The sequence below is a fragment of the Sinocyclocheilus anshuiensis genome, unplaced genomic scaffold (genome assembly GCF_001515605.1).
Source record: "Sinocyclocheilus anshuiensis isolate Anshui unplaced genomic scaffold, SAMN03320099.WGS_v1.1 scaffold241, whole genome shotgun sequence".
In the NCBI taxonomy this organism is placed as follows: Eukaryota; Metazoa; Chordata; class Actinopteri; order Cypriniformes; family Cyprinidae; genus Sinocyclocheilus; species Sinocyclocheilus anshuiensis.
Window position 1 is genome coordinate 46675 of NW_015540865.1, and position 8839 is coordinate 55513.

The following is an 8839-nucleotide window of genomic DNA, read 5'->3' on the forward strand; positions in this document are numbered from 1 at the left end:
GACATTTGTACTCCGAACTGTGAGTTTATATCTCGCTATTGCAAGTTATAAACTCATAATTCTAAATTTACATCTCACAATTTTGACTATTTTCCTCAGAACTGCAAGTTTGTGTCTCACAATTTTCTCAGAACCATTTAAATTCTAAGTTAATTTTGGTCATTTTTAATGGATGTATGAAGTCAGTTCTGCTCAAGTTCACACAGAATCACATGAACTATTAACATGACTCACTAACTAACCACTAACCTAACTTAATCTTAAACATCTATTGATTCAGCATCTAAAACCCAACAAACTTCCTTTTGCATCTTTCTTTACAATAAATGATCTTGATTTGATCTTTTTTCTAATGCAAGGTCATTCAGACATTTTTAAGTGTGCAAATACATTTGAGGCCACTGTTGTAATGTTTGTAATGTTTGTGCATGTCACTGTCATCGCTGACAATTCTGAATGACAGCATCAACACGCCTGCGGTGGAAATGGTGGAAATTGCCTGAGTAAAGAACCAGCACTAGCCTGATGCTTGAAAAGTTTCACTTTTCTGCATGGCAAAGCAAACCAGAGCTACACACACCAACGTACTTACAAAACCACCTACAAACATGGCAACGCAGACGAGGCGCTCGCCCACACACGCGTCAGTGATGAGCCATTAGCACACTTCACAAGAGCCCAAATATCATCCTGCAGGGGAAACACGCTGATGCACTTGTGTCGCCTCCAGCTGGACTCCAATCGCTCTACCAGTTAGTGACCTAAAGCTTTGACAGTGCACCAAACACAGTTAATCTGATGGGGTGGCAGTGGAAGGGTGGAAAGACCAGGAGCCAAAGGCCTCGTCCGAACCGAACCAAAATAACTTGTGTAAAGCTGGGAATTCATCAACGACTGCGAGTGTGATGCTGCTTTTATATAATAGGTCTGTAAACAAGAAGTCAACATGAAAAGCCAATAACATCACAATTTATTTCCATAATTTTCCAATTTGCATGATCTACTTCTGTAATTGACATATTTCTGAGTGAAAAATGATATTTAACAACACAAAAAGTAACATGGGAAATTGACCAGAATCAAGCCATGTAGATTGTAGGGACTGAAACAGAAAGAGGACTTCAATGAGAAAGTTATTACATTTTAATGAAAGATTATGAAAATAAACGTTTGTCAACTTAGAATAATGTATGGAATAATAATTCTTGCACAATAAATATCAGGAACGTACGCAGCAACAAATTTATTTCATGTTAACTTCACTTAATATAGAGTTACAGATATTTCAGACACAATATTGCAAAATATTTTATTTGCTTTTGCAGTAACACTTTACAATACAGTTCCAACTACATGAGTTAACTATGAAAAATACTTCTAAAGCATTTATTAATCTTAGTTGATGTTAGTTTCAATATTTATTAATACATTATTAAAATCAAAAGTTGCATTTGTTAGTATTATTTAACAGACCAGAGCTAACATGAACAAACATTAACAAAGATTAATAAATGATGAACCAAAATCTATTCCTTATTGTTAGTTAATGTTATTTAATGCATTAAGTAATGAGATTTTAATGTAAAGTGTTACAGTTTGTGTTTAACCCTCATCTTATCTAAACACACACTTTTTTTAGGTTAGTTGTTATTTGCTTCTTTTACCCGTTTTTGCTTTGTATGCTTTGTATTTTTATTCCTCTGTTTTACTGTGTAAAGGGCATTGAGAAGCTACTTTAAAGGCGCTATATAAAATAAAGATTATTATTATTATTAACGTTATCAAATTGGACTAAAACATACTGTCTTCACGCACACAGGGTATAACAACTTACCAAAAAACTGGATAATTTTTTGCACTTTTTTGGGATTTTTCCCCCCAACTTGTTACACTTGTGGTGTCAAAAATTAGTCCCTCATTATGCTATATTATTACCAAATCTGGGATTCAATCTTTTTATTAACTTGTTTTCTTGTTTGCACAGGTTTTGTATGTCTTTATGGAGCTGACTGATTGTAGGACTCATTGATCTAACCTCACTTTTTGAGTGAATACTGCCAAAATTATTCACAAATATTCTTTATTCATTCAAAAACTGAGGTGCATAAGCTCAGTTCAATGAGGCCTAAGATCAATCAGCTCCAAAAAGAAATACAAAACTTGAAATACAAATCCAAGATTTGGTGATAATAAGAGATTTACGAGCAATTTTTTAAAAGCCAGTCATTTTTGACTAAAAACACTAAATTAAGTAGGGATATTCAGCACAAGAGTTAATCAATGAAAATAATTCAAAAAGACGTTATACGAAACATCTACACTTTGGAATTGTCGCTTGTCCAAATGAATTAGTGGAACAGAACTAGCAGTTAACTAACAATATAATAACACACCATCGTTCCTCAAGTCTCTGAAACATGGCAGCTGTCAGAGTCTCTCAGCTCAAACACGGTTTCACGTCCATCTGTGAGGATGAGAGCAGCTCCGTTTGAGATATCAGTGCAACATCTGTACATCTGAAATCACACCTACAAACTCCAGCTCTTCATGTTTCAAAACCAAACCGATTTCAAAGCACGCTGAGATGAAGTCTGTTACTAATGAAGAGTAATTCTTAAATTTCGTTGCATGATGAATAAAGTTATAAAATGCAAACAGCTTCAAACTGAAGGAGATTCAGCAGCTTTAGTCCTGCTTTATCGCCACTGAACACTGGGGAGAACTCATGGTGTCAAAGCCTTCACAACACCAACACACACGTCCTGACTGAGCATCGAAAAGACAGGCAGCTGCAGAAATTAAATCAGCGCACATCGATATGGAGTTATCTAAGCGATCTAATGCTGATTGAGCAGGACCGTTCATGTCTGCAGGTGTTGTAGGAGATGATGATTCACTTACTTTCCTGTAGACCAGCATGTTGGGAGACTCGTCGGGCGATTCTGACTTTACGTCTTGCTTTTCTGACTGCATCTCGCGATCTCGCGATTCTGACTCTGCATCTCTCAATTCTGACTTTACGTCTCGCGATTCTGACTTTGCGTCTTGCGTTTTGTTCTCTTGACGACTTTTGTTCTCAGAACTGTGAGTTAAAATCTCCCAATTGCAAGTTATAAACTCGTAATTCTAAGTTTCTGACTTTTTTTCCTCAGAATTGCGAGTTTATATCTCACAATTTTCTAAGAACTGTTTGAAGTGTCAGAGCGTTTTGGTGATCATTTGGTTTTGGTGAAGTCAGTTCTGCTCAAGTTCACACAGAATCACATGAACTATTAACATGACTCACTAACTAACCACTAACCTAACTTAATCTTAAACATCTATTGATTCAGCATCTAAAACCCAACAAACTTCCTTTTGCATCTTTCTTTACAATAAATGATCTTGATTTGATCTTTTTTCTAATGCAAGGTCATTCAGACATTTTTAAGTGTGCAAATACATTTGAGGCCACTGTTGTAATGTTTGTGCATAAGGACCATGTCACTGTCATCGCTGACAATTCTGAATGACAGCATCAACACGCCTGCGGTGGAAATTAGTTCAGGAGCCTGAGTAAAGAACCAGCACTAGCCTGATGCTTGAAAAGTTTCACTTTTCTGCATGGCAAAGCAAACCAGAGCTACACACACCAACGTACTTACAAAACCACCTACAAACATGGCAACGCAGACGAGGCGCTCGCCCACACACGCGTCAGTGATGAGCCATTAGCACACTTCACAAGAGCCCAAATATCATCCTGCAGGGGAAACACGCTGATGCACTTGTGTCGCCTCCAGCTGGACTCCAATCGCTCTACCAGTTAGTGACCTAAAGCTTTGACAGTGCACCAAACACAGTTAATCTGATGGGGTGGCAGTGGAAGGGTGGAAAGACCAGGAGCCAAAGGCCTCGTCCGAACCGAACCAAAATAACTTGTGTAAAGCTGGGAATTCATCAACGACTGCGAGTGTGATGCTGCTTTTATATAATAGGTCTGTAAACAAGAAGTCAACATGAAAAGCCAATAACATCACAATTTATTTCCATAATTTTCCAATTTGCATGATCTACTTCTGTAATTGACATATTTCTGAGTGAAAAATGATATTTAACAACACAAAAAGTAACATGGGAAATTGACCAGAATCAAGCCATGTAGATTGTAGGGACTGAAACAGAAAGAGGACTTCAATGAGAAAGTTATTACATTTTAATGAAAGATTATGAAAATAAACGTTTGTCAACTTAGAATAATGTATGGAATAATAATTCTTGCACAATAAATATCAGGAACGTACGCAGCAACAAATTTATTTCATGTTAACTTCACTTAATATAGAGTTACAGATATTTCAGACACAATATTGCAAAATATTTTATTTGCTTTTGCAGTAACACTTTACAATACAGTTCCAACTACATGAGTTAACTATGAAAAATACTTCTAAAGCATTTATTAATCTTAGTTGATGTTAGTTTCAATATTTATTAATACATTATTAAAATCAAAAGTTGCATTTGTTAGTATTATTTAACAGACCAGAGCTAACATGAACAAACATTAACAAAGATTAATAAATGATGAACCAAAATCTATTCCTTATTGTTAGTTAATGTTATTTAATGCATTAAGTAATGAGATTTTAATGTAAAGTGTTACAGTTTGTGTTTAACCCTCATCTTATCTAAACACACACTTTTTTTAGGTTAGTTGTTATTTGCTTCTTTTACCCGTTTTTGCTTTGTATGCTTTGTATTTTTATTCCTCTGTTTTACTGTGTAAAGGGCATTGAGAAGCTACTTTAAAGGCGCTATATAAAATAAAGATTATTATTATTATTAACGTTATCAAATTGGACTAAAACATACTGTCTTCACGCACACAGGGTATAACAACTTACCAAAAAACTGGATAATTTTTTGCACTTTTTTGGGATTTTTCCCCCCAACTTGTTACACTTGTGGTGTCAAAAATTAGTCCCTCATTATGCTATATTATTACCAAATCTGGGATTCAATCTTTTTATTAACTTGTTTTCTTGTTTGCACAGGTTTTGTATGTCTTTATGGAGCTGACTGATTGTAGGACTCATTGATCTAACCTCACTTTTTGAGTGAATACTGCCAAAATTATTCACAAATATTCTTTATTCATTCAAAAACTGAGGTGCATAAGCTCAGTTCAATGAGGCCTAAGATCAATCAGCTCCAAAAAGAAATACAAAACTTGAAATACAAATCCAAGATTTGGTGATAATAAGAGATTTACGAGCAATTTTTTAAAAGCCAGTCATTTTTGACTAAAAACACTAAATTAAGTAGGGATATTCAGCACAAGAGTTAATCAATGAAAATAATTCAAAAAGACGTTATACGAAACATCTACACTTTGGAATTGTCGCTTGTCCAAATGAATTAGTGGAACAGAACTAGCAGTTAACTAACAATATAATAACACACCATCGTTCCTCAAGTCTCTGAAACATGGCAGCTGTCAGAGTCTCTCAGCTCAAACACGGTTTCACGTCCATCTGTGAGGATGAGAGCAGCTCCGTTTGAGATATCAGTGCAACATCTGTACATCTGAAATCACACCTACAAACTCCAGCTCTTCATGTTTCAAAACCAAACCGATTTCAAAGCACGCTGAGATGAAGTCTGTTACTAATGAAGAGTAATTCTTAAATTTCGTTGCATGATGAATAAAGTTATAAAATGCAAACAGCTTCAAACTGAAGGAGATTCAGCAGCTTTAGTCCTGCTTTATCGCCACTGAACACTGGGGAGAACTCATGGTGTCAAAGCCTTCACAACACCAACACACACGTCCTGACTGAGCATCGAAAAGACAGGCAGCTGCAGAAATTAAATCAGCGCACATCGATATGGAGTTATCTAAGCGATCTAATGCTGATTGAGCAGGACCGTTCATGTCTGCAGGTGTTGTAGGAGATGATGATTCACTTACTTTCCTGTAGACCAGCATGTTGGGAGACTCGTCGGCCACACCGTTACTGCTCTGAGCACACGAGCTCGGCTGAGCCATACTGGAGCAGAGGAACGGCCAGAGCTGCTTCCGCCGGCGCCACTGGATACTCCTGCCGGACAGACAGACAGATTACAGACAGAATTCAGACAGACAGATAGACAGACTACAGACAAAATACAGACAGACAGATAGATAGATAGATCAAATGATAAATAGAAACAATGAACGACAGACAGACAGAATACAGACAGAATATAGACAGACAGACAGATTACAGACAGAATACAGACAGAATACAGACAGAATACAGACAGAGACAGAATATAGACAGAGAGACAGATTACAGACAGAATAGAGACAGAGAGACAGAATAGAGACAGAAAGATAGACAGATTACAGACAGAATACAGACAGATTACAGACAGAATTCAGACAGACAGATAGACAGACTACAGACAGAATATAGACAGACAGACAGATTACAGACAGAATATAGACAGAGACAAAATACAGACAGAATATAGACAGAGACAGAATACAGACAGAATATAGACAGAGACAGATTACAGACAGAATAGAGACAGAAAGATAGACAGATTACAGACAGAATACAGACAGATTACACAGAATTCAGACAGACAGATAGACAGACTACAGACAGAATACAGACAGACAGATAGATAGATCAAATGATAAAAAGAAACAATGAACGACAGACAGACAGAATACAGACAGAATATAGACAGACAGACAGATTACAGACAGAATATAGACAGAGAGACAAAATACAGACAGAATATAGACAGAGACAGAATACAGACAGAATATAGACAGAGACAGATTACAGACAGAATAGAGACAGAATAGAGACAGAAAGATAGACAGATTACAGACAGACTACAGACACATTAGACAGAATACAGACAGATTACAGACAGATTAGAGACAGAAAGACAGAAGACAGACAGATAGATAGACAGATTACTGACACATTATAGACAGAATACAGATTACAGACAGTTAGATAAAATGATAAATAGAAACAATGAATGACAGACAGACAGAGAGACAAATTACAGACAGAATACAGATAGATAGATAGATAGATAGAAACAATGAACGACAGAGACAGACAGATTACAGACAGAATACAGATTATTGACAGACAGACAGATTATAGACAGAATACACATTACAGACATTACAGACAGATTAGACATATTACATACAGAATACAGACAGATTACAGACAGAATACAGACAGATAGCTCAAATTATAAATAGAAACAATGAACGACAGACAGAGAGACAGACAGATTACAGACAGAATACAGACAGAGAGTCAGATTACAGACAGACAAACAGATAGATAAAATGATAAACAGAAACAATGAATGACAGACAGATAGAGATGCTAAAGCTATTATGAGAATATAAAGCACAGATCCTGATGAAGACATTGATGGCAGCATACAGACTGGAGCTGCAGTGAGGAATAAAGATGAAGAGTCTCACAGGCGATGTGATGATGGAGAACGACGCGCTCACACAAAACCACAACACTGACACACAACAACGCGCCTCGACGCACGCGATACACGCGGCCTGAGGACGGGACGCACCGACGGATGCGAGAGAGGAAGGTGTTTCAGTCGAATAAACACACGCTTACCTCACACAATCGCGCCGCGTCGCTCCTCCGTCCGCGTGGGTTCGCGCAGGGCAGTGCGTCAGCTGGCGGTCGAGCTGAAGGGGTAGTTATTCATTGGAAGCGATGAGTTATTTGCCCCTCGGTGTCACAACTATCGCTTCCCCGTCCTCCAATCTCACCACTAGAGCGTGAACGCGCAGGGTCCGCGGCCAATCACACGCGCGCTCCCGCTGTCCACGCGTCCGCGAGAGAGCGCGCGTCCGCGTCACACATTTCATCACTGCATGCGCAATATTATTATATATAAATTATTTGTTGACTTTTAAATGTTTTATATTTCCTTTTTTTTTCCTTTGGTGAACTACCTTTATGTAAGAAAAATGGGTGGCCTTGTTACATGTACTTACTATTATAATAACACTTAATTATGCATAATTACATGCAAGTGACCCTAATCCTAATAATATTCCTAACCTTAACCCTATGGTAAGTACATGATGTTAATTAATATTACTCAGTAAACAAATAATTGCACTGTAACAAGGACACCTTAAAATAAAGTGTAACCAAATATGTTACTATATGTATACAGCATATGGATGCTAACAGCCCTTAGGAAGGTGAACAGTTAATAAACAAATAACTATAGCCTATAAAAATCACGAAAAGTCCCTGAAATACACTAGTGATGGATCATTCACGAAGGATATATTCATTGCATCTGTTACATGACAAATGAACGAAAAACTCAGGAGATAAAGACAAAAGCTGAAACACATCCAGCATTAAGACGTTTTTAACTCAATTAAAAAAAAAACATAATCCATAATAACTCTTCCTCCAGTGAAAAAGTGCATCTGCTGTTGTCTCTCATATGTGTTTAGAGCTGTTTAAACGCTGCTTGATCTGTGCAGATTTCTCTCCTGATTCACACCAGAACACTTTTTCCCTGGAGGAAGTGTTATTATGGATTATGGACTCGATGTATTTTAGTTAAAAACGTCTTAATGCTGGATGTGTTTCAGCTTTTGTCTTCTCCAGATGTTAACTGATGGACTGGAGTGCTGTGGATTACTTGTGGATTATTGTGATGTTTTTATCAGCTGTTTGGACTCTCATTCTGACGGCACCCATTCACTGCAGAGCATCCATTGCTGAGACACTGATGCAATGCTACATTTCTACAAACCTGATGAAGAAACAAACTATATCTT

At 37.2% G+C, this 8839-nt stretch overlaps 1 long non-coding RNA gene across 1 annotated transcript in view; it reads right to left on the reverse strand.

The window, feature by feature from the left end:
• Window positions 1-7827, reverse strand: part of LOC107688032 (uncharacterized) — a 26501-nt gene extending 18674 nt beyond the window's left edge. The window contains exons 1-2 of the long non-coding RNA XR_001634191.1: window positions 7647-7827; window positions 5954-6083 (exon numbers count right to left, since the gene is read on the reverse strand). This is a non-coding gene — a long non-coding RNA (uncharacterized LOC107688032). The remainder of the gene's footprint in view (window positions 1-5953; window positions 6084-7646) is intronic.
• Between the last annotated feature and the right edge of the window lie 1012 nt (window positions 7828-8839).